The sequence below is a fragment of the Hippopotamus amphibius genome, chromosome 4 (assembly GCF_030028045.1).
Source record: "Hippopotamus amphibius kiboko isolate mHipAmp2 chromosome 4, mHipAmp2.hap2, whole genome shotgun sequence".
In the NCBI taxonomy this organism is placed as follows: Eukaryota; Metazoa; Chordata; class Mammalia; order Artiodactyla; family Hippopotamidae; genus Hippopotamus; species Hippopotamus amphibius.
Genome location: NC_080189.1, coordinates 41,635,494 through 41,661,758, shown reverse-complemented (window position 1 = coordinate 41,661,758; position 26,265 = coordinate 41,635,494). Strand labels below are relative to the sequence as shown.

Sequence of the window (26,265 nt, the reverse complement as noted above, 5' to 3'; positions counted from 1 at the left end):
TCATTCTCTTGACCTTTTGTAGTGAGTATAGGATGAACATTGGCTCTTCTCAGTTTCCGTTAAAAAAAAAAAGAAAAGCAATGAACTTCTACCTCCAAAACTCTCTGATTAATCACAAATAATCTAGTCCTGATCCCTAATTTTCAAAAATAAGGAAACTAACCAGAGAAGTTAAGTGACAGAGGCTACAAATATATCTTCATATGTTTAAGACCATAACTTCTGAGGTCAGAGGGCCTGGGCTGGAATCCTGACTCTGTCATTAACCAGCCAGGTGACTCTGGGCAAAATACCTTCCCATAAGCTCTCCAGGCCACAGTTACTAGTCTGTAAAATGGAAATAATACTGCTACTTCATAGGGTTACTATGATGATTAAACATCCCAAGTTCTCCCATGAGAACCTGGCACACAATAAGTGTTCAATAAATGTTTATTATCTTTATTTCCTAAGGTCATAAAGCCTGGTAGTTCCAAGAGAGAATTTTCTATAGATTTCTATTTTTATCCACCTAACCCTGACCTACACATCTCAGTTTTCAAGTTACAGCAGCTTAATAATTAACATTTTTTATAACTTTGAATTGTACTAAAATACTTTTCTCTCCTCCCCAGGGCTAACTGGAACATATGCAAGTATATTTCAAACTAATAAAAATGCAGTAATTCAACAAACAATTGTCAGTCTACTTTCTGCCAATCCCTTCAGTCTAGTTTACACATTTAATGGGTGTTTTCAGCTGTGTTTCTAGATAAATCCTTCACTCACTAAGGGATCTGGCAGTTGGCGCTTCTCTTCAGCACTCTTTTTTTCATAATTATCTTTCTTTTCAACGTGGCACAGAACAGAAGGGAGCTTGAGATTATCATGAGACACGTCTCCAGTCAGACAGGCTTTTATGATGGCAGATGAAGCTAGAAGCCCATCCTGAGCCTTGTAAAGATCCCCTTAGTCTTCCACCCAGACCCGCAGTGATGAGAAATAGTCACAGTACACTGTAACATCTCCAGGAAAAGATCACCCCAAAGATCATCACCTCAAATCCTGCCTCACCATCTGCTTTACAAGTCAGCATTTCATATGACAGCAGGAGAGTTGGGTGTAAAACTGAAGATGGTGCTAGGGGAGGTCTGTTCTGGGAAAGGCATGCTTATTTACCCTAAACCAAAAGCAAATAATCTAACTAAGCCAATATGCAAAAGGGGTCGTTTAACAAATATAGATTTTGTGGCAAATCCCTCTGTTGAGTATTTTGCTTCTTTTTTTTTATTACAAGAAGTCTACAGCTTATTTGTTCATGGTGCTATTTTAATTTAAGCAATGCTTTTTCCTTTAAACAACTTTACTCGTTATCATAAACGTTTAATGGCTATGCAAACAATTTTTACTCACTGTAAGCCAACACAACTACCGATAGAAGCTCAAAACATAAAGAGAATCAATGCATAATTGCCAATTCTCTCCTTTCCCTGCTGCCTTAGGAGGCCTGCTCTGAGCTCAACAAAGCCTCGTGTTTAAGGCACTAACAAAGCAGGAGCATCCAATCAATGAGAAAATAAAACACAGTTTGTTACTTAATAGCTCTAAAAACAAGCTGAAGACTTCATCACGGGAAAACGTGAACTGTGTTAAATTTCCTGACACTACTTTATGATTTATTTGTCATTTAAATTACATCTGTCATTTAAATTATGGGTACCATGTATGACGTTCCCAAAGAGCCACCTGGCCCTGACCCAGGTTCAGTCTGCTTTTCCCAAGAGCCACCGTTTATTATACCCTGAGATCACATTTAAAATATTTAACACAGACACAGGGTGCACACTGACCAATCAGAATGGACTCTGGCCATGAGAGACCAGTATACCAGTGAGTCCTGGCTGAAGGCCAGTGCCTTAGACACCCAAGCAGCCCCAGGAAGGGAAAAGGAGGAGGTGGCTGCTGCAGCTTTGCTATTGTTAGGCAACCATTTGTATCTAACTGTATCAGCATCGAGCTCCCATTTTTCCAGGTTGTCCAAGAACTTAATAATAAATTTTTGAAAGTCTTGCTAAAGCTCTGTATACTATATCCAAGGCATTGTTACCACCTGCCAGATAAGCAGAACATTACTTAATTGTTTTTAAACAAAATCTAGAGCTTCTACATAGTAACTTTTGGTTCTTTGCTCCTACCTCCCTGATTCCTCTAACAGTTTCTCTCCTTGGAAGCAAAGCAGTACTCAAAAGTACACATAATCACACCCTAACAGGCTACCATTTCCCTGCTAAAAACTTGGTAACTGAAAAAGAAGGGAAAATTTTTGTTTTTACGAACCAGTAACCAGATATCAAATTTTTCCTAATCAAAATGGACCAGTTCATGCAGCCCAAGAGGGAAAGGCTGAACCAACTCAGCAAGGTTTAGGATTATACCTTTGAACAGAGACCCGACCTTATAACCACTGTTTTTTCAAAATTTTTGTTTACCCAAGATCAAAAAGTTGCAAGAAATCTGTAAACCTGTAATTCACAGCATCCCTTAATTATCCATTAGTTAAAAATCTCCATACCCACAGGATGTGGCAGGTCTTACAAGTCTCAAAAAAGAGAAGCTGCCAGGCCATGTGTCTGTCTTTGGGTCGGCAAACTTAGATCACTAGAAACAGATCTGAGTTCAGGGATGAGTCAACTCTGTGGCCTCACATAGTTAAGCAAATGAGGGGTGAAACACTAGTACCTCCCCAGGAAAGGGAGGGCCATGACCTTTTGTGACCTGAAAGGGTTACAGATCCCAACACTCCTTTGATAGGCAGAGCAGATCAAAGGGTAGAATATGGGTAAATTTGCATAAGGATAGAAGAGTTGCCAGGAAAAAAGGGACCCATCCTTTTGACTTTCAACTTAGGCTCTCTGATGGGCAGGGATAGTCCTGACCAAAAAGGAACCTAGAGTCTGAAGGTTTAACACCAAAGTGGTATTAAAATTACTTTAAGCTGAAAACAGAACAATCAGCAGCTACAGAAAAAAAACATTATCTAAACTTATAGCGGAGCCTCCTTAAAACACAGCTGCCCCTGACCTCCCCTTCAGAGGGAAGACTGACCCTTACCACCATAAAGTATGAATTCTGCTTCCATTAGCATCAACAAGCCCAACAGAATTTTCCATACTTTCCCACTGAAGCCCTAAGGCTCCTACCCTTTTTTCTTAATTTGATGTATAAATCTTTACCTCTGGATATTTGACAAATTACTCCTAACTGAGTACTCCTGCAAGCACAGGTAAATAAGCCTTCTTTTTCCTCCTGTTAATCTGGCTATTGTCAGTTAAAGGGCAAGCCCCAGACCATTAGAACCTGAGTGAATAGAGGAAAAGTTTTCCATTCAACAGGTCCCAAAGACAGAAGGAAAAGTCAGAAGTAAAACCCAAGTTCAAAAACAGGATCTGGAGAGTCCTTCCGCAATCCATTCATGCTGGCCCATGGAGCCTGCACCTGAGCACAGCTGAGCTCACATGTGTACATATAACTGTGACATTAGAACCTTGGGCTGTGCAAGGATCTGGGCCGGTTCTGGCTCCCAGTTCTCTTTCATCCTGGCATCCTGAATCGGATCTGAAATGTGGAGCAGATAAACCCCTAAAGTTTTCAGATAGTGGCAGCACTGAAGAGATGGGGTGTTATTGACTTCCAACTAATGTGCACAAAAGAATGTTCAGAAAATTGATAAAAAAAATGAAAGAATACTGACCAAATTTGAATGCCAGTACACACAAACCCACAGAGAGAAAATGGAGAGGAAAAAAAAAAAAAAAAAACACAAATATTCTAAAAACTGCTATGGCTAGGATAAAAAAAGGGAAGAGAAACTAATATTTACTGGTGGTCTTCTATGTAAATACACTTACATCTAATTTGCTATATTCTTGACTCTGCTCCCCACATGTTTCTCCTTCAACATTTCCCCTTTCAGGAAGTGGAACCTCTATTCAAGCAATCTAAGAATCATTCCTCTTTTTTTTTTCTTATCCCGTACACTCTATTCATTGTCAAGACGAGCAGATCTGACCTCCTAAGTCTCTCTGCCAGTCTTCTTCCACCTTCACTGCCACCACCACCTCCGCTGGGGCTTTTTTTAAAGTTTTATTGGGATATAGTTGATTTACATCGCTGGGACTTCTGCAGTAGCCTCCTAACTGGTCCCTTGCATTCACTTGCTCCTCCCCCCACTCCCAATTCCATTCATTACAGAGAACTTTTAAAATATCTTACCACTTCCCAACTCAGAATCCCTCAATGGATTACCAGTGCTTCTAGAATCTTCATCGTGACCTTATCTTGCATCATCCTCTCCTTGTTTATTACTTTTCAGCCACTAAGGTCTTTCTGGAAAGGGTCATGTTCCATCCTACTTCATTCTCTACTTGGAAAGATAAACTGAAGCTCATCTTCTGATTGTTACTGAAACGCAAGCCCGTGTGCCTAATGCACAGTGAAGCCAAACAACATCAAAACGTCAGAGTTTGGAACAGAGAAAGGTTTATTGCAGGGCCATGCAAGGAGATGGGCGGCTCATGCCTTAAAAAACATAAAAAAATAAAAACATCCAAACTCCCCAAAAGCTTTCAGCAAAGCCCTCTTACAGGAAAGGTGAGGGAGAGGTGTGGTTAGTTGTTGCAAACTTCTTGGTATCAGATCCTTTGTTCTTGAGGTCAGGTCAAAGTCAGGCACCAATGTTCCTGTAAATCTCCACCAAACAATGTTACTCTCTGTTCTGACAAGGAAGGGCAAGGTCCCAAGCGCAACTTTCACCCTTCAAGGTCCAGGCCTGGCTAAAGGAAGAGGGTCCCTGCTGGGGGAGGGGGTGTTGGTTGCCCTGCCCCAGAGCTGGAGGGCTCCTGGGGAGAAGACTGGGATCTGCCTGTTGCCTCACTTTCCACCTGACGACCACCACTCCGCCAACCACTGTGTCAATGCCCCTCTAACAGTTACTCATTGACGGTTGCTCACTTGGGGGTGGGGCCCGCGGTGGCGCCGACCAGTGGCTGAGCAGGACCTCTAAACCCGCTTTAACCCCCCACGTCAACTGTCTCCCCGGTTACTGCTGCCTGGTAACGGGATGTGGGGGGAGGCAATGGCCTAATGCAGTGCGGAGGGCTGTGTACTGCAGCACTCTATTACGTGATCTCGGATTCAAGGCCACCTTTTCAGAGACCTCTTCCTTGCCTTACTACCTGTGGATGAGAAATGCCGCCTGCCATCTCAGTAAACAAAGAACGTTGCAGCCATCTGCCTATCGGCCACTACAGCGGCCCCCAACGGTGCACCCTGAGAGGACTCAGGATGGGAAAGGACAGGATCCTGGTCCCAGATAGTTAAGGTGCGTATCAAAGGGATTATTGCAGTGAGCCCAGACTTTTCCATCTTCCCACACACAGAGAAATGCTACATTCATTAACTTGAGATGTCCGGTTTTCTTTAATTAACAATAATCTTTTGATGTTCTGACTACTTGGTTTGTTGCAAAACTCCTATATATCCTGGCTCCTCCCTTACCTCTTCAGAGCAGTCCCTCAGAGCTATCTGAGAAGCTGCCTCCTGGGCTTGCCCTCACAAAGTCCACTGAATAAAATATAATTCTCAACTTTTAGGTTGTGCATTTTTTTTTTCACACCCAACTTCAAAGTTAGATATTTACTGTCTACAATTACAACCTATAGAACTGGTCGTAATTTTCTTTCACAGAATCGGTCAAAATGTGACAATATACTTATTTGTATACTTATTCATTCATGGCCCCTCTTCCAATAGACAGTAAACTCCATGCAGGCAGGGGGGACATCGTGGTTTTGTTTGCCACTGATACCTATTGCCCAGTACAAGACCCAGCCCCATAGGAGAGGATCAAGAACTATTTGCTGAAAGCTACTGAAATTAGATATTTTGATCTCCACATTACCTGTGATTGGATGACTACATGACCCAGTTTGCTTGACACAGTCATTGTTTATACCTGTTGAACTAGCATAATGACCGATAAATTCTCACTTTCGTTCTGAGCTTTACAATGAGTAATATAGTCACTCTACCTATAAGGATGCTGAGATTCGAGAGATCAAGTAAGGATTCAGTTCTCCTTATTCGTGGTAGTTATGCTCTATAGAGTCTTTACAAACAGTGAATTAGCAAATGCTAAACCACTGCTCCAAGGGGAAATGCAGTGTTACGTTCCCTCGAGTGAGTGACTGGCCACAATACTTCCTTCAGCCAATCAATAAATAACTTGGTTTCATGTGTGTTTCTGTTTAAAGACACCTTATTTAATACATATTGTTGATTCATCAGCATTGAACTCATGGCAACAACACAGTCACTCACGCCTGTACAAAGCTAATTAGCACACACATTTTCTCTTTAAGGCACAGCACAGCTTTCTTGCATTTGGGAACACAGAGAACACTCCATCACTATGCTTTGGGCTAATTTTAAACAGCAAAGTCACAAACAAAAACATAAAAATGTGGAAAACGTGGCACTAAATAGACTATGAAAAAAAGGACATCTGTTTACGGTGCAAGAGTTGAAACAAGAAGGCAGAGTGCCTTATTTGACCTCAGTTGGGAACTTGTTCACTGGGTAACTCCAAATGTTCACTGCTCTGTTCATGTCTGTGAATGACTGCAAAAGCACCATAAGCACTCATCTGGGGTTACAAATAAATACTCTCGAGAAGGCAAATTCACAAATATGTAATCCCCCAATAATGAGGATGGACTGTAGCTTATCTAAGGTTATACAGATACCTTAGAGGGAGGACAGACCCCAGAAAATGTCCAACTTCAGAGCCTACATCCATTCATTACATCAGTATTACCAAGGAAGGAACTGCTCTTTCTAAAACAGGGTACCATTACTCTAGATAGATTGGTTATAATTATTAAAACTCCTGGACTGCCAGTTTATCAAAGTTCTGGTGGAAAACACAGAGAGAAGCAAAACTCTTCTTCACAGAATGGACACAAATCTGTATAAAAGTAGTTAGCAATCTACGACTCTACACTACTGAAGAGTTAAACTGCAGGAACTAGCTACTAATAAGTGACAGTTCACAAGGGAGCCTCAAGTTACTTGTAATAACAGTGGGTGATTTCACAATGGAATGTAGGTCCTAAGATTAATAGAAAATGTAAATTTGTGGGAATATAAATATTTTTAAGAGTCAAAACTTGAAGCATCCACAAACTAATGTCCAGGTAAATTGACATGTAGACTATGAGAAATGAAGTATCTGTGCCTCTTCCTAGACCACAGGGAGGAAAGACTCTTCAACAAGGTTCCAGTACATGATCATTCTCACTCTTCAGGAAATCCCCTCTATGGTTTTTCACTTAGTAAATTTTTATTTATTCTTTTAAAACACATTCAATAACAAGGATTGAGATCAGCCTGTAAGTTTATGAACAGTATGAGTAAAAATACCTTAAATTACAGACTAGTTTTCTATTTAAGAATTTAAAAGACTATTTAAGAATTCAGCATTAGAAAAATACTTCCTACTGGTCCACTTTATCCTAACTGGCTCTTTTAGCATATCAAGACTCACACTGCTCTATGGATAGAAGGTATAATGTCTGAAATATTTTTAGCTATTTGATATGAATTTAAGGCAATCTCAAAATCACTTGCCTTATAGTTTTAAAAAAAAAGAGTTTTCTTCCTACTATTTAGAAACTACTAGCTTAGAGAGGGTTTTGAAATTTGGGAGAAAATTAAATCTCTCTCCTAAACTCAATTTAGAGTTCACAATTTGAAATATTTTCAGACTTACATAAAAGTTTCAAAATGATCAAAAAAATAAACAACCCAACTGAAAATGGGCAGAAGACCTGAATAGACACTTTTCCAGAGAGGGCATGTAGATGGCCAACAGGCACATGAAAAGATGCTCAACATTGCTAATCATCAGGGAAATGTAAAGCAAAATCACAATGAGATATCACCTCACACTTGTCAGAATGGCTATTAGCAAACAAACAAACAAACAAAACAAAAAAACATATAAATAACAAATGCTGGCAAGGATGTGGAGAAAAGGGAACTCTCATACAGTGTTGGCAGGAATGTAAATTGGTGCAGCCGCTGTGGAAAACAATATGGAGGTTCCTCAAAAACTAAAACTGGAACTACCATATGACCCAGCAATTCCACTCTAAAAAAAAAAAAAAAAAACTAATGTGAAAAGATGCATGTACCCCAACTTTCAAAGCAGCATTATTTACAGTAGCCGAGATATGGAAGCAACCTAAGTGTCATCAACAGATGAATGGATCCATAAAATGTATTATATCCATAGTACTCAGCCATAAAAAAAAAGAAAAAAAAGGGGGAAATTTTTCCATTTGCAACAACATAGACGGACTTGGAGGGCATTATGTTAAGTGAAATAAGTCAGACGGAGGAACCAGTACTACATCATATCAGTTGTACATGGAATCTAAAACATACAACAAACTAGTGAATACAACAAAAAAGAAGCAGACTCATAGATACAGAGAACAAACTAGTGGTTACTAGTGGGGGTGCGGGAGCAACAAGGGGTGGGGGAGTGGAAGGTACAAACTGTTGGGTGTAAGAGAGGCTACAAGGATTTACTGTAGAACGTGCGGGATACAGCCGATACTTTGTAATAACTATAAATGAAGTATAATCTTAAAAAATTGTGAATCACTATATTGTACACCTGTAACATATAAAATTGTACATCAACTATATTTCAATTTTAAAAAGTTCCAAGATGAATATGAAGTATATCCTTCACACAGATTCCCCAAATACTAACATTTGTTCTCTTTTTTGTTTTATTACTTTTCTCTGAATTGGGAAGGAGTTCAGAGTACACCACCCCAAAATGTGCCACTCTAGCATAAGCATTGTTTTGACTGAGGGCAATTGCTTACAAAGCAGACACAGAACGAGGTTTCTACCTTCTGCTGATCTGCTTGAAAACACAACAACAACCTTATCACCTGAGATGAGATGGCACCAGATGGGCCTGCACAAACAAACCTTACTAAACTGACCCTTATCCTCCATTAGTTTCCACATATATACATACCTTTCCATAGTCTGCCACCCTTGGAAACCTAAAGCCCCTTTGCTTTGTCCTATCACTTTTCTAAAATGTATTGTTCTTTACTAAGATGCTATACAAACCCAAGTTCCAGCCACCCCCTTGAGCCACTCATCACTGAGTTTCTCCCTTGTGTATGCATGCTGCTTGTGTCAATAAACTTATTTGGTTTTCTCTCATTATTCTGTCTTTTTCAGCCTGCTTTGCAGGGCCCCAACTGGAGAACCTAGGAGCATAATGGAAAAAGAATAGTTTTTCCTCCCCTATAACTGTATATAAGTTGTAGGTGTGATGCCCCTTTACCCTAAATAGTTCAACATATATTTCTGAAGATCAAGAACATTCACTTACAGGGAATTCCCCGGTGGTCCAGTGGTTAGGAGTCTGCGCTTTCACTGCCGAGAGTGCGGGTTCAGTCCTTGGTCAGGAAGCTAAAATCCTGCAAGCCGTGCAGCGCAGCCAAAAAAAAAAAAAAAAAGAAAATCACTTACATAAACACAGCACAATTATCAAAATCAGGAAATTAAAACTGATACAACACTAGTATACGATTTACAAGGCCTATTCAAATTTCACTAATTGGCCCAATTATTTCCTTTATTGTACAAAAACAAAGAATTTGCTTCCCTGGTCTGGGAGCTGATCCAGTATTGCTTACAGAATTGAGAATCTGTCTCTTTGGCCTCTTTCAATCTGGGAGAGTTGCTCAGCCTTTGCCTTTTATGACCTTGACATTTTTGAAGAGTATAGGAAAAATCTACAAAAGTTACTTTACAGAATGTCCCTCTTTGGGTTTGTCTAATGTCTCCTTGTCAATGAGATTCTGGTTATGGATATTTGGCAAAAACACGACAGGAGTGACGTCACACCTCATATCAGGAAGCACATTGTTTTGTCCCATTAAGGGAGGTGTCAACTTTGAGCAATTGGTTAAGATTGTGTCTGCTTGGTGATTTCACAACTTTTTACTTATTTACATTACAGGGCATCTGATACGAAAATCTCAAAACACTTCATTCACTTCACAAATGAGTCCACTTATATAGCCCTACTGCTTGTATTTTTTGTTACATTTTCAGACATGTTATTTGGGGGGGTTCATCTTTACTTCCTACCTATTTAATTATTTCTTTTATTGCTGACTATAATGTTTCTGTGGAGCCCTGTGACCGAAGTCACAAGACAAGTTTCCACAGAGAACCCGACCCTCATAGCAACCAAATTCTGGAGTTATCACGACCCCCCACAGCAATCTTTGACTCATGACTTGGGCCAGCCGACCCCATATTAGGGAAGGTATTCACCATATAGGACCCTAGCCTATTACCTACTGACACCTGTCGCCTTTGGCGCACCGACCAATTGATTAGTGCCATTTTCTTAGCAGGAATTTTCCTTGTTTTGGGGTTATAAAAGTTGGCTACAAGCCCACCCTGGTCTCCAGGAAGTCGGCCCGCTGCTTTCCCAGTGCCCTTCCCGCCATCTCTGTGCTCTGTTCTCAGTAAACTTGCTCTTTCCTACACTACTCTGTGTCTGGAAATTCTTTTCCAACCCACACTCGTGCCACGACAGTTTCTATTAGTTTTCCTTTCTTTCTTATAACACGTGTTGCAGGAAAAAGTGTCTGAACAACGATCATTTTAAGCAATGTTCAAAATGATATGAGTTTTAGGTAAATTTTGAAATATCTAGGTTTTGTTGGCTTCTTGTATATTTTACTTGTGGTATGTGTGGAATACGTTGCGTGGACAATCTACAGGATACCAGAACCTGTTTTGGTTATACAGACTGCCTTCTTCTCCTTTCATCCTCATATGGCAGAAAGAAAAAGCCAGTCATCTTCCTGGCCTCTTCTTATAAGAGCACTAATCTGAGTCATGAGGGCTCCACCCCCATGATCTAATCACCCTAAAGGCAGCTCCTCCAAATCCCATCACATGGGGATTAGGTTTTCAACATATAAATGGGGGGAACATAACACACATTTAATTATTTACACTCAAACATGATAAATGAAGTGATACAAATGCAAGTAAAAAGCACAAGTCATTAGAAAAGATACAACATTTAAATAAGAATGATCAAAATTACATTGCAGAAAAAAATTTTATTTGTCAGGAAAACACTAAGGTCTAGATCTACTCAAAAGGCTACCTCAGAAATTTGACCCTGACAAATTAGTTCTTTCACTCTAATTTGTAATAAAAACAAGCAAGGGTTGTACACACAAAAAGACATGAATGTAAATGCACACAAATCTGTTTGAGCGTGTGACCTTATTCAAATAACATTGCAGGTATCATATTTGATAATATATGGAATTATCTGATAGAGTACACATTCCACACTTTGCTTTTTTTTTCTTTTTTTAATTTATTTTATTTATTTATTGGCTGCATTGGGTCTTCGTTGCTGCACATGGGTGCATGGGTTTAGTTGCTCTGTGGCATGTGGAATCTTCCCAGAGCAGGGCTCGGACCCATGTCCCCTGCATTGGCAGGTGCATTCTTAACCACTGTGCCACCTAGGAAGTCCTAATTGATTTCTTTTCTTTTTTTTTTTAATTTATTTCACACCTTGCTTTTTTAATAAGCACCATCAACATGGCCTAGGGATTAGTTCAAAGGTTTGATTTAATATTTTTCCTGGAGCAAATGCATAAGTCTCCTTGTACAGTGCCTAAAAATCTACCTCTTAGCTGGTCTTCCTGATTCTACCCTTGCCCACAATAGTTAATTCTCCAGAATGATCCATTTAAGATATAAATCAGATCATGTCACTCCCCTGCCCAAAACTTTTGGAGGCATCCCACCACACTTAGAAAAACATTCAAAGCCCTGTCTACAGTCCATCATCAGCCTCTATGGTCTGGCCTCCGGCCCCTCTCTGCACCTCCTTCCGTGTCTCTCCCTCCACTCCAGCCACCTTGGCCCTGCTGTTCCCCAGCACACCAAGCTTCTCTGCCTAGAACATCCCCGCCTCCCAAATTCCCCTGTGGCTCCCTCCTTTTCTTCATTCAGGTTCTAATGTCGCCTCCTTAGGGAAGCCTGCCTTGACCCTCACCTAAAATGGTGCCCCTGTCCTTCCTACCTCTTCCCTCAACTTTATTTTCTTGCTGATGCTTCTCAAAGTGGGACATCATCTCAGGCATTTATTTACTTCCCCAGTAGAAAAGAAGCTTCACATGAGCATGAGTGTTTGGTTCACCACTGCATCTTCATCTAGAAGAAGGCCTGGCACATATATTAACACCTAATAAATATGTTGAACAAAGCAATGAATGAGTGCCTAGCTTTCCACGTGGCAAAATGCACACTCGCACGCATGTACACACACCCCCACACACAGAATATGGAGGGTAGAAAAACTCTGTCCTTGTATCAAAATGGCCTTGCATCAGAATGGAGTTTTGAAACTCCAAAAGTCAGGTCCAACACCTGGAGCTGCCAATACACTAGGCACTTGCAGTGTTCAACACTCCACCGCTGATTCTGATTCAGAGCCAGGAGCCAAAGACCTCTCCCAAAGGCTAAACTGTCTATTAACTGAAGATCTAGGCCCCTCTTCAATTTGAGGGCCCCTGGGCAGAATTTAAGATGCTGTGCTTTAGTTGCCTGCGCTTGGCTGGAAATAACTTCACCTATAAAGGCAAAGCCTGAAGCCCACAGTCCTGTGGGCCACAAGGACCTCATCCCCAGCCCTGGAGCCTGCTTCTTTAAGAAAAAAGAACACTTTCTTAACTAATGTGCTTTATTTGTGAAAAAAGGGTGTGCAGACCCCAAGAATGCAGGTCTCCTTTTCTTTGGAAGCCTGATGAATGTTGTGATTGTTACACGCCGACTGCTGCAGAGGAAGAGAGGGATAAGCAAAGAGGAATCAAGGTTTGGAAAATGGACTTAAGGTAGCAGCACAGATTGTTCCTATCTAGGGAGCCTCACTGAAGAGGAAGGGATGGGAGAAGAGGAGCACAGGTTTCCTGATGTGTCCCCCCATAGTCTGACGCTGGTCTCCCGGGCCCTGAACTCAGTGCCTTCACACACAGTGCCTCTCATGGAACCCATCATATTATAGACTGAATATCTGCATCTCCAAATTCCCTATGTTGAAACGTAACCCCAGTGTGATGATATTGGAGGTAGGGTTGGTCAGAGGTGATCAGGTCCTGAAGGTGGAGCCCTCATGAATGAGATTAGTGCCCTTTCAAAAGAGACCACGGAGGGCTACCTCCCCTCTTCTACCTGGTGAGGACACAGCAAGAGGATGAACTTACTGCCCTGACAATTCACACGCACATTTGTCTGTTAAAGGCCCTGGAAAAGTCCTTCAGTAAAGTACTCTTTTGGCCTTTTTTTCCCCAATGTCTCTCAAATTTATGTGACTGTGGAACCCTTTAAACATTGCATTGGTTAATGATCTATGGAACACACTTTAGGAACTATCTTAAATCTTTGTGTGGAATGAATCATGATGAATTAAAGCCTCGTATGAGGGTGAAAGTGTCAGTGCTCAGGAGTGGACAGTGTGATGTGGGGGCATGGTCTCTCCTTGAGCAAATGCCTGTAGAAACTAAAAATGAAATATAAATTATCATGAATTGCAATTTTTAAAAGTGTTCTAATAAACAATCCTGACTTTTGTTCTACAATCTGTGTAGCTGACTTTCTGTAATATAATAAAATAGTTCACGTGCCACCCATACTTTGCAAAATGACAACATTTCAGCCTTCTGGGAAGTTGAGATTGGGGAAAAGAATATCATAATTTGGGGCATGACATGTTGTGACTGGGGAAACCAGTCATCCTGGCTCCCCACCAATATCGAGTTATTGCTTAGAACTAAACAGAAGTTGGAGAAGGTAGCCTTGGACCTCTCCCCCCACCCCCACCCCCCAGCCATCTGAAATCTATTCTGCACATGACGTGGTACTGTATTTACACAAGAGACCACACAAAATACAGCTGCCACCTGCTCCACACAAAATATATTCTGAATTGCAACAAAAACTTTGGAAAAGGATAACTTTAAGTAGCACACAAAACAATTCAACACACACTGTGGCTTCTAAAAATAGAAACATGTAATTTACATATTTTTGAAGCAGGACTTTCTCAGATAGTTCCCTGAACACAGGGAACCATAGGCCATTTAAATACTGAAAGTCTTGAGTTTTTCAGGTTTTCTCTTTTGAGCAAAGTAGACTTTCTTTTTTTTAAACTTTTAATTCAAGAAAGAAATTACAATGCAATGCCAAAGCACTACTTTCCACAGCAGCAAATTAGAGAGGGCTAATTTGTGGACACAGCCGTGCCCTGTTATCTGTACCCTGTCACTTTAATTTAGCACAACCAAAACCTCACCATTTCTTTCGTTTTTACTTCTCCACATAGCAGAATTTTAGCCTTCATGCTGGGTTTCAAAGAGTCCAAAATAAAACCAGCCCACATTAAGCAAAATAGCACATAAGACCCTTCCTTTATGTTTGGAGAAAAAGACTTTCAAAGTTCAGGAGGAGGATGTTTTTTTAAAGGCACTAGGTAGTGTTGATAATGGTTTTTAAAGTCTATTTTAAAACATTGAGATTTATTTTCCACCATTGCGTTGACATGAACGTGGACAGACACACATATTTCCTCAAACACAGCAATGAAGTTGTTATTTGAAATCTGTACTCTTTAATCCATTGTTAAAACATCTCAGCTATGCAAGAAACTCTGAGTCACAAATTATCAAAGTTAAAAGATACACCATCCATCCTGCATTAACAGAAAAGAATGATAGCTTGGGCTCAGGGCTAGTCTCCAGATTCTCAATATTCTGCTCTTACAACAGCAAACCCAGCTATCCCTCAGCCACAGGAAAAAGACTGTCAAGTTGTAGTAGATCCAAATACTTCCACCTCCACCTACGGGCATGCATAAAGCATGAAGCTCGGGTGTCCCCAGGATCCTTTATTACCTCTCTGGCACATGCAACCCTCAACAGGGAGAACTGCTCTCTGAAACAAAAATGAATCATTGTAAACAGAAATACATGTTTTCCACAGCCCCACAGGTGTCACCCAACTTACAAAATCTCATTGCCTTCCTTCCCCATACCACCAGCCTTTCTCACCTCTTGAAATTCAAAGCATATTCCGCAGCACTTTCATCCCCCAAGGAGCAAAGCCTTAAGTATCTTTCACCTGGGCTCTCATTCCACAAATCATTTGGTTAGAAATATTAGTAACAGTGGATGGCTGTGTATCGGCTATCACAGTGGCAAGTTGTAAAAGTGCACCACAGACATACAAGTGTAGGCTCTTTTGAAACTCAAATGGTAATTGGAATTCAGAGCTAGTGGCGCACCGTAAACCTGTACTTTGCAGCTGTCACTGGGAGGAAGAAGTCTGCCTTTTGATTGAGCAGGGACCCAAAGCCCATTACATAGAGCATTTCCTTACGCAGCTGTCAGCCTCCAGCCACTTCGCCACTTGGAGGACAGGGATCAGTTTCACATCAGTTTCACATCCAGTTCCCACCCCTCTCGCCAAGGGGGATGGCTGGCAGAGCTGCAGAGGGCAGAACTCTTTCCATCAAATGGGAAATCTGACTGACAGAGGCACAGCTCAGTGGGACACCCCAAGGAACACATTTCTTGTTACTGCCTGCCTTTCCCCACCACCCTCAGCCCCCCACTCCCAGATGCAAGGAGGCCTAGGGACAGAGTGAAAGTGAAAGTTACAGGTCCCTAAGCAGACCGCAGACCCTACCTGCTTTGAATACCATGTTTCAGGTGATTCTATTTCTAATCCTTTTCACTGGTCCACAGAGTCTGGTACTTATCACAGCCCCTGACCCAGTAAAAAAATCAAACAGATGGCAAAGACTAGTGCCAGAATTCACATGGGGCTTTTTGTTTTGTTTTGTTTGCAAATGGAAACCAAGTCTCTGTTCCTTGAGCCTTGCAGGTGCTTGCCACTCCACCCTCTAAGCCACTGTTTCTGTCCACCAGGTGCTAAGGGCCATGAGCTCTTCATGAAGCAGCACTTTCAGAAGAGAGGATGGTCTGGTTGCTGACATCTGCCACAGAGCACAGATGGTCAAGCTAGGACTCAACAGCTGACCTGCTGACCGTGTAGATACCCCAACTGAACACGTGGTTCAATGCCCACAATGTAGAACAGCAAATCAGACCCCTGCAAAAGGGGTCATTATCATTTATAAAGGCATTTGTATGAAAGGCCTTATCATGGTATGGGCAAAGGAGTAAACAAAATATAAAATTACACTAAACTGAGGACCCTGAAGTTGGACCAATGTGGGCCAGTCCAGATATGTATGTGTGCTTCCTTTGTAAAAATCAAAACCACCTTCTAACCTTCCTTTGAAGAATACAGGGTTCATGCCTGAGAGCTCCCTTGGTCTTCACCACTCACAGAAGGATCCTGACCATCTTGGCTGGTCTGTAACCAATGAGCCATACAGACCCATTGTTTCTGGGATGCAGGCAGAAGTACTTGCATTCCAGGTTTCAGGTTTCCAGCACCTCTTCAAAAACAGATTCTAGTACTCAAGACCCTCAAGTTTGGGGCAACTGCAGTAACACTCATCAGGAAACAAACAGCTTTTACATAAGGAGCCATTTGGGACCACTAGTTCCAGGGCTAAGTACCCCAGGGGGCCTTCACGTGCCTGGAGGAGATATGGCCACCTGTGGGAGAAAGAACAGCAATCCCTCCAAGGGAGGGGGGATTGAAGGGGCAGGGCTGGGAGGGGTGGGGTCTTACCCCTGAGACAGCACTTCTCAGTTGTAGAAAGTGAACTGTAATCTCCACGCACATACAACAGCCCTGCATGGACTTTGCACCAAGGAGCAAAATTCCTTTGGTTCACAGCATGGGGGCACACTGGTCTCAACAGGGAAATAAATACCCATTTGGGCTAAATCTCTAAAAGAAAGTCTGTAACCCAGGGAAGTTAAATAGAAGATAATATATTCCAAGCAGGTAAGTAAGCCTCTTTAAAAAAAAAAAAAAAAAAGAATAAAGAAAAAAAAAAGGACTTCCTTCCTTTTACATGGCTCCAGACTTAAAAAAAATAAATAAAAACAGAAAGAGGGAAGTTGCTACTCTAGTGTGCAGCCTCTAAGTTCCCATGCGGCCAGTAGCAGCAAAAAGGATCTCAAAGGAACCTGAATAAAGTGGTAAATGTCCCTGAAGGTGAACATATGACATCAACCCAGAAGGAGTCAACACAGAATCACATACAAGCGAAGACATTCAGGGGTCAACACCTGGATATTATCGTACCTAAAGAAAGAACACAAGCAGAGAAGTGGCCAACCATGAAAGCAGACAAAAACTGGAGCTTGGTAGGCCACCGCAGATCTACCCAAGGGAGGGCAAGCCACCCCCACAGACTCACGCCTCCATGTAGCATTGCCAAGTGCTAGGCTCCCTTGCAGAATGCAGGAATCAGGCTGCCCTGGCCCGATGCCTCTGGATGCTCTGATCACGCTGGTCAGCTACTCTCGCTGTGATTCCTTATTTACAAAGCAGACTCCTGATTGCCACCTGGCTCCCCCCTTTAAATTTACTACAGGAAGGAAATCTGCTAGTCAAAGAGTGCCAGTTGCCCTGAGTACATTTCTCACAGTAAATCAGGAAACTGGCATCTTGCTCCCCAATCCCCAAAAACCTGCTAATTGCACCTGCCCCTGGGAGGTAGCTCTGCTTTCCTGGAGCTGACAGTCTGTCTTCTGAGTCTGTTTTCACCTGCTGAGAGCTGTTGAGATGCAGACTTGCTCTTGGCTATGCCCCTAGGCTTCACCACCTCTTCACCCCTAAATCTTCTCAAGGAACACCAAGGCCCCTCTTCTGCACATTTCCATCAGCCTATAATGCAGAATGGATCTCATCAGGACAACTTGTTCATGAGAAAAAGTCCAAGTTTGTTTCTTAACTTTTTTCTTTTAAAAGAAATTTTTTTTTAATTTTCAAGCAATCTCAAATTTACCAAAAAATATTACAAGTCAAGTACAAAAAATATATATCTTTCTGAAACACTTGAAAGTATCCTGTCAAATAGAAGCCCCATCACTCAGTGATACTTTAGTGTGCATTTCCTACAATAGTGACGTTCTCCTCCATAACCACAACACAACCACCAAAATCAGGAAATTAACATTTAATACATGTCACATTTGCTCCTGGTCCCCATTCAAATTTTACCAAATGTCCCAATAATGTGCAAAAGGATCCAGTTAAGAATCACACTGTGCTTTTAGTTATGTCTCTTTAGCCTCCTTTATTCTAAAACACTTTCCTCAGTCTTTCCCTGATTTTTCTGACCTTAACAGTTTTTAAGATTACAGGCTATTTATCTTGGATGAAGGCCCTCAAATTGGCTTTGTCTGATGCTTTCTCTGATTAAATTCAGGTGATGGATTTTTGGCAGACGATCACGGAAAGCTGATGCTACATCCTTTCCCTTGAATGTTATCAAGTGGTGCACTATTTTGATTTACCCCTTTGCTGGTAATGTTCACTTTTTTCCCTGGCTTGTTTGTGTGTGTGTGTGTGTGTGTGTGTGTGTGTGTGTGTGTGTGTGGTGTTCAAAGCTCCACAAATCCATGAAGACTGGTCTGCCTAACCCAAGGACAGGCTGAGCTAGGGAGGCCCTGGGCATACCTTGGTCTGTACCTTCTCTGCCCTCTACCACAAATAGTGCTCCACTGCTCTGCCTCCTCCTTGGAGGGGACTATAGTGATGGCAATGACAGTGACTTATAGAGATGCATTTACAGAAATGGGATGCAGAGAAAAGGAAAGAAGAGAGATGAAATGCTTTTGTGGATAAACAACAATTCCTTCAGTTCTACTCAGACAATTTTTCCATAGAGGTAAGTTGCATTCACTTCTTCATGCAAAAAGGTCCCATTTCACTCATTCATTCACTCGACCTACAAACACTTGTGGAGAGCCTCTCCCTGTTAGGCACAGGGACAGCAACATACAGTGGACACTGCCCTACTGCAAAGGACAGCATGGTCCCTTACAGAGATGTTTTTAAAAAATGGCTACGGTGCAGTATTGGGAAGCAGAACCTGGTCCAGGTTGAGAGGGAAGCAGTCCAGCACAAGGACTAGCTGGCTCCACACAGTCTGGCATGTTCCACTGAAAGCAGATGTAAATAGATCCCAGATCAGCCTGAGAGCAAAGGTAAGCTGCGGGAGAGGGGAGACTGGAGAATGAGGTGGACAGGGACTGGGTCAGAAAGGCCTTGGTAGGTCTAGCAAGAGTCTCCGTACCTGGTCCCTTAAGCCACGAGGAACCACTAAAGGGTTTGAAGCCCAGGAGCAAGACCATGCAGATATTTTTACAATCCGAGGAACCATCTACAGAGAGGAAGAAGCGGGAACAGAAGGGAAGTTTAGTACACAGAATATGGTGAGGAGAAAATTGTAGTCATCGGTCAGACCAGAGGCTAATGAGGGTTACACTAGGGCAGGAACAATGAGGAGGAAACAGGGGCCAGATTCCATACAAACACAGGATGCAGTATCCACGGGACTTTGCAGGCACATGAAAAGTAGAGGATCAAGATGTATCAGAAGGGCCCAGGGCCTTCTGGATGAAGAGGATGTGAGTGGGGTGACTTTAATCAGGATCCTGAATATAAGAACAGTAGGTGTTGCTAATGACACTTCCAGGCACAAAACCAATTTCCCAACCTCTTAAATCCGGAATCCTAGGGAATTTATACTCATCTGGGTTAGGAGAGGATTTCAAGGACTGTTTCCTGTTATGGATAAATACCACAGCATGCTGAGTTTCAGCCCTAGCATTTTAATTACATTTGAGTTCCTAACGTTACCTACTGCAGTGATTATTGTGAGCATAGCTGGGAGTAATTTTACAGTAAGAGAAAGAGAGAGAGAGATGTTTAAGACTTGCTCATCCTTGCCTCTCTCGCTGCCACCTACCACTTATGTTTCCTTAATGATTTCCCAAAATTTTGGAGTTGAGGCAGCCTATTGTTGACTTAATGTCATAGCATACCTCTCATGTATTTATTTTTAAGTAATGTAAATTATAATCAATTTTGTTTTGAGAACTTTATAAGATCCTTGAGAAAAACTGAAAATATCCTATGGTGTTCAAAAGCTAAGCTTAGGAACTGTACATTTACACAGTGAAAGGTGAAAACTCAATGTCTGGCCAAAGTCTAGAAGCAATTATGGTTCTTCTCCCCTCCCAATGTTTTATTTGTTAGACTAACGTAAAGCAAGCACCTCTGCTACTTCTTTTATACCTACTTCTCTCTATGCACCCAATAAGTAAATATTCAGGTCTGAGGTAAGAGATGGGGACTTTCCAAGTAAAATTCATCCAATGAGTCAAAATAATTGCATAGACATTTTACACAATTTACTTTTGATTTACAGGGAGAAAAAAAACCCAACAGCACCATAGTTCTTTCGTAGCAATCTCAGCCCTTTTTCCTTCACTTCTTTCTTTCTTTTATTTATCTGTATTCTTTTGTGCATGGTATTGGGTCACCCTCAGCCACACGTTGTCATCACTCTCCTTGGTGAGAAGCATGTGAGTTTTTCTGGGCAACACAGTGAAGTATAATCAGCCATGGACCTTGATTCATATAAACCTGGGCTGATTTGATGCCTCCACATTATACCCTGTCCATACTGAACTAAGTCACTTGAACACACTTGAGCCTCTGTTTTTTCCTAAGCAGAGTGGAGACAACGATAAGCTCACCTAAGAAGATTTATGTGACTATTACATTGCATAATGCATATAACAAAGATTCTCTCCTTGCCAAACTTTAGTCGGGCTCCTCTGAGCCTTCTGCTTCCATCTTTGTCCTTGTAGAGTCCAATTTTAACAAGAATCCTGCTAAGTCAGTTTAGAGAGAATCCTCACTCTCAATATCTGATCAAATTCCTCATCATCCGGGTGAACTGTGATCACCCTGGCCTGCCTTCAGCAAGAATCCTGTTGAGTCGGTTTAGCAAGAATCCTCCTTAATGTTTCCCCTTAGTGATTTTCCTTCCACTGACCACTCCCCAGCCCTGTTCCTTGGCTATAAATCCCCACTTCCCCTTGTTGTATTTGGAACTGAGCCTAGTTCTATACTGAGGCCTTCTTTTCCCTTATTGCAATGGTTCCTGAGTAAAATTAGTTTTACAGCTTTAACTACTGTCCAGCTCTGGTTTTCCTTTTGACACAGGTGAACGACTCTAACATTGTTCCTAGTGTAAAGTAACTTCCAAAATATTATAAAATGACACTCATAAAATAATTACATATGAAAGATGTATTTAATTAAATGAGAAAACAAAGAGAACAGAAATAGTGCTTCAAAGGATTACAGGAGAAGAGAAATATTTATATATAGTCACTGAAAGAAAGAATGTTGAAATCAGATTGCTAAAATACATACAAACTTTGTTTAATGCCTTGCAGGGCATCAAAACTATACTTTTGGGATTACCTTTTCTAATGAAAAGAATCAGTTGCATGGTACCCTTTTCTATAGGTATTCATATACCCTTACAGACTTGTAAAATATCTTAAATAACAGTAAATAGTAAATCAAAGAAAAGCAAAGGAAGGCACACAGGCCTAGAGAATTAGATAATCCTTGGGTAGGGACATATAATCTGGTATGACTTTGAAGGGACACACAGTCATCCTTTTGCCTATTTGCCTGTTTCCAAGTTTCAGGCATACACACACACACACACACACACACACACACACACACACACACGTATATATTGTCCTCTATAGTAGAACATCACAGGTACTCACTGTGTTGGTCAGAAACTAATTATTTTGAGAAAGCTGTATGCAAAATCCTATAGGACTCAGGCAAAGAAGTAATAAGAGGAAAATTCATAGCATCAAGTGCTTTCTAGGAAGAAGAAGAAAAGGGAAAATAAAAAGTGACTGCATCATATTATGAAGGATTATTTGTGTAAATCTGATAGCATAACCCTAAGAAAGACAGAATGGCATAGACTGAAGATAGCAATTTTCAAAAGAAAGAAACAAACTGGCTAGAAATATAAAATTAGTCATACTCAAACTCTAATGAACAGGGTAAAATGTCTGCAAAATGTATAGCCAATTGAATTTTATTTATTTAAAACAAGAAATAATATAAGACCCAAAAGAAGCTCAAAATACTTTTTTTTACAGCCTCTCATAGTATAAAGTTTCTTAATTTCATTTCTTCTTTATCTTTCTATCCCTTGACTAGCAATGCTTAAAATACTTCATGCTCAAAATAGGAAGATTCAGTTATCAAAATTAAGAAAGTTGAAGGAAGGTTTAAGCTCATCTTTGAATCAATATATGAGGTATATATAGGGTAAAAGTAATGGCTATAAAAGATATCTGTAAGACAGTCCCATTTGGTAGCACAGGTGCACCAACAGAGTTATGGACAGCACATTTGCAAAGACAGAGTTGAAATCCTACAGGTCCATTTACCAGTGATTTTCCTGTAGGCGGCCCATGTAACCTCTCTGGACCTCAATTTTCTCATGAACATGTCCGATAATACACATTTCATTAGGACTGTTGTGAGCATTAAATGAACTCACAACCACACAAACTCCAGTACAGTCCCTGACACATAGTAGACACTAGTAAATAAGTACTATCTTTTTTTGCCCCCAGGGTCATTTGGGGGGGCGATGTATAAATACTCGAAAAGTAGTAAAGGACTTTTGAATTGTATTCTCAGTCACCTAGGAAGTAAGAAGGTTACTATTTTTTTTGTTTTATTTTCCCTTCCTACCTCCAGGACCTTCAAGTTTCTTTCACATGAAAATTTAATCTATATATTTATTTAAAAGTAAGTGTTCAATTAATCATGACAAGCTTTTTCTCCTGAAGCTCTCTTCACTGCTTAATTCAAGTAACAGGATAAGGAAACTCAGATGGGAACCAAAAGGGGACTCATTTCACCAACCTTGTTTATCTCCCTGCTTTGTTTCCATTATTTTATTTACCTCCTGACATATGATTCCTAAACACTTGAAACAAAAGAAAACTTTTCTAAGTAAGGAAACCAAAGGGCAAAATTTTCCACCCCCAGGGAAATGACAAATAAGGGCAATCGATCAGAAGATAGCACAGGCTCCTGTGTATTACTGCGATTGTCACATCATGGTTTTCCAGCCTCATCTTCACCCATAAATCCCTCTTGGAAAATGGAAAAAAGGATGATCTTAACTGAGGCACACTGATACTTCTTGGACTCAGTCCCCTGATAGACTCATGCCTGTGCCCTGCGTGTGAGTCCCTCCCTCACCACCCCCACCTGCAACCCAGAGGCACAGTAGTGCTTCCTTCAAGTGTTCTTACTCTATTCCTGGCTCCTCTCTGGGAAACACCACACTCAGCTTAAGACTCACCTCCTAAGAGAATCATCCCCACATCCCTGGCATATTCTAACCCAGTACCGGCTTTTGAGATACACTGGATCACTAGAGGGTGCTAGTCCAAACACAGCTTCACTCATGCTAATACTTGGTGTGACAAGGAGCAGCCCCCTCACATATACCCTCACCAACCCAACAACTGCTGGCCAGGCATCTGCCCCTGACACCCTCTAGTGTGGACACCACATTCTGTCGCTTGGCTGGACAAAGGTCTCGTCCCCAGCTGGTTTATGCCCTCTTATCTGCAGTCCACCTCCATCCACGAGGCACATCCATTCCAGGTTCTGTCTCCTCCTCGATCTGCCTTTCCTTGATGTCATTACCCACCCAGGCTCTGCCAGGACAGGACAAGGAGGGCTGGGATCATGTCCTTGATTCAACTCACTCAACAAACTCTTAGGGGAAAGGAGAGTAGGAGGAAAACAACTCTCCTCCTAGACTTGGGGAAATGGAGTGTCAGGGAATTTTGATCTCAATTTTGTGTAGAGATTTTCAGTCAATTAGTCCTTGCTGGAGGGACCACCGATTTTGTATTTCACCAGGGCCCTAACCCACTCTCAGGAAACTCTATGGACAGTTATAGTGTGCCAACACATCACACCCTCTACCTTAGCCCCAATGTCAGCCCAATGCAGACAGAGAGGAGGAATCCAAGTACTCTGACTATGAGCCCCTGCGAAAGTGTGTGGGAAAGGAGGAAAGGCTGAACTTCTTATCTTTTTCTTCCAGTAGACAAACATTCACCATCCTTTCAGACAAGGCATGGCATTGTGATATCTATAAAAGGAATAAGCTGAGTGACTCTGTTTGGGGGGAATTTTATAAATCCACAGAGGCCAGAAACCATATTATCTAGAGTTTCTTGTAGTACCATTACACCAACATCTTGAGCAGATTTTCACATGTCCTTAAAGGACCCATTTTCTCTAAAATTCTCAATCCTTAATTTGCTGTGACATCAAATGGGGATAATACTGTAACTCCCACTCCAGGTATTGGCATAAACTCTCTTCCCCCTAGGGTTGATATGAAAACTAAATATTTTAAAGTATGCAAATTATTTGACCCAAAAACGTGTTCCAAAAATTGATAATTCTCTTTCCCCTGCCTATCGGTGAGAAATGCCAATTAATTATAGAAGTGCAGAGCAACTGATTTAGTGGTAAATGTTCAGGCTTCTGGGGAGACTACAGCTCCAACTCTGCCATTTCCCCTGCAAAATGGAATAACTTCTACTTTGGAGGGAGCTATGCATCCTAATGAGCTGACACAGGACTATGTAGAACATCAGGTGGTATATGCTCACTTAAAACTGAGGCCCTTTGTCTTGCACACAGCAGGGTTCCTCTGTTGAAACACTGTACCAATAAGACCTGAAAAGCAACATGCAGCCCAGGATTAGGGGGGCATTCCTGGATGGAATCAGCATCTGCATGTTGTCCATATATTATAAAGTTCTGTGCAAACTATGAAGTCACTGGAATTATTTCCAAAAAAAAAAAAAGCAAACTGTAGATTCACCAATTCATCCTTAGGGGGCACAGACGTTGTATCTTTGTTTGTTTTTCTTTTTTTCTTCCAGTTTCATTGAGAAATACTTGACACACAGCTATATGAATTTAAGGTGTACAGCATAATGATGACTTTCACACATCATGAAATGACGACCGCAATAACTTTAGTGAACATTCATCTCATATAAGATACAAAATTAAAGAAAGAGAAAAAAATTTCTTCCTTGTGATGAGAACTCTTAGGATTTATTCTCTTAACAACTTTCATATATAACACACAGCAGTGTGAATTATATTTACCATGCTGTACATTATATCCGTAGTACTTACTTATAACTGGAAGTTTGTATCTTTTGGCCATTTCATCCAATTCCTGCTTCCCCACACCCCACCTTTGGTAACCACAAAGCTGATCTCTTTTTTGTGAGTCTGTTTGTTTGTTTGTTTTTTGAAGTCTAATTGATCTACAATACTATATTAGTTCCTGTACACAACATAGTGATTTGATATTTCTATACATTTCAAAATTATCACCACAATAAATCTAGTTTTGATCTGTCACCATACAAAGATATTACATAATTATTGACTATATTTCCCACATTGTACATTTCACACCTGACTCATTTCTTTTGCAACTAGAAGTCTGTACATCTTAATCCCCATTTTTCTCCTCGCTCATCCCTCTCCCCTCTGGCAACCACATGTTCATTCTCTGTATCTATGACTGTTTCTATGACTCTGTTTCTATTTTGTTATACTTGTTCATTTGTTTTGTTTTTTAGATTTCACATATAGATGGAATTATACAGTATTTCTGTATAATTTCTGACTTATTTCACTTAGCATAAGACCCTCTAGGTCCATCCATGTTGTAGTAAATGGCTAGATTGTATACTTTTTTAATGGCTGAGTAATATTCCATATATATATGTGTGTATATATATATACACACACACATACACATATATTCCACATCTACTTTATCCATTCAGCTGTCGATGGACACTTAGGTTGCTTCCATATATTGATTATTTTAAATAATGGTGCAATGAACATAGGGGTGCAATAGCTTTTTGAATTAGTGTTTTAATTTTCTTCAGATAAATACCCAGGGTTGTATCGTAGTTCTGTTTTTAATTTTTTGCAGAATCTCCATACTGTTTTCCATAGTGGCTGCGCCAATTTACA

General features: G+C 41.0%; 1 protein-coding gene across 1 annotated transcript in view; it reads right to left on the bottom strand.

Moving 5' to 3' along the window:
* The window catches only part of ELMO1 (engulfment and cell motility 1), a 508,334-nt gene that overhangs the window by 438,269 nt on the left and 43,800 nt on the right, over positions 1-26,265 (bottom strand). The window contains exon 2 of the mRNA XM_057730899.1: positions 9,461-9,548. The gene's annotated coding sequence lies outside the window, so the exon portion shown is untranslated. The remainder of the gene's footprint in view (positions 1-9,460; positions 9,549-26,265) is intronic.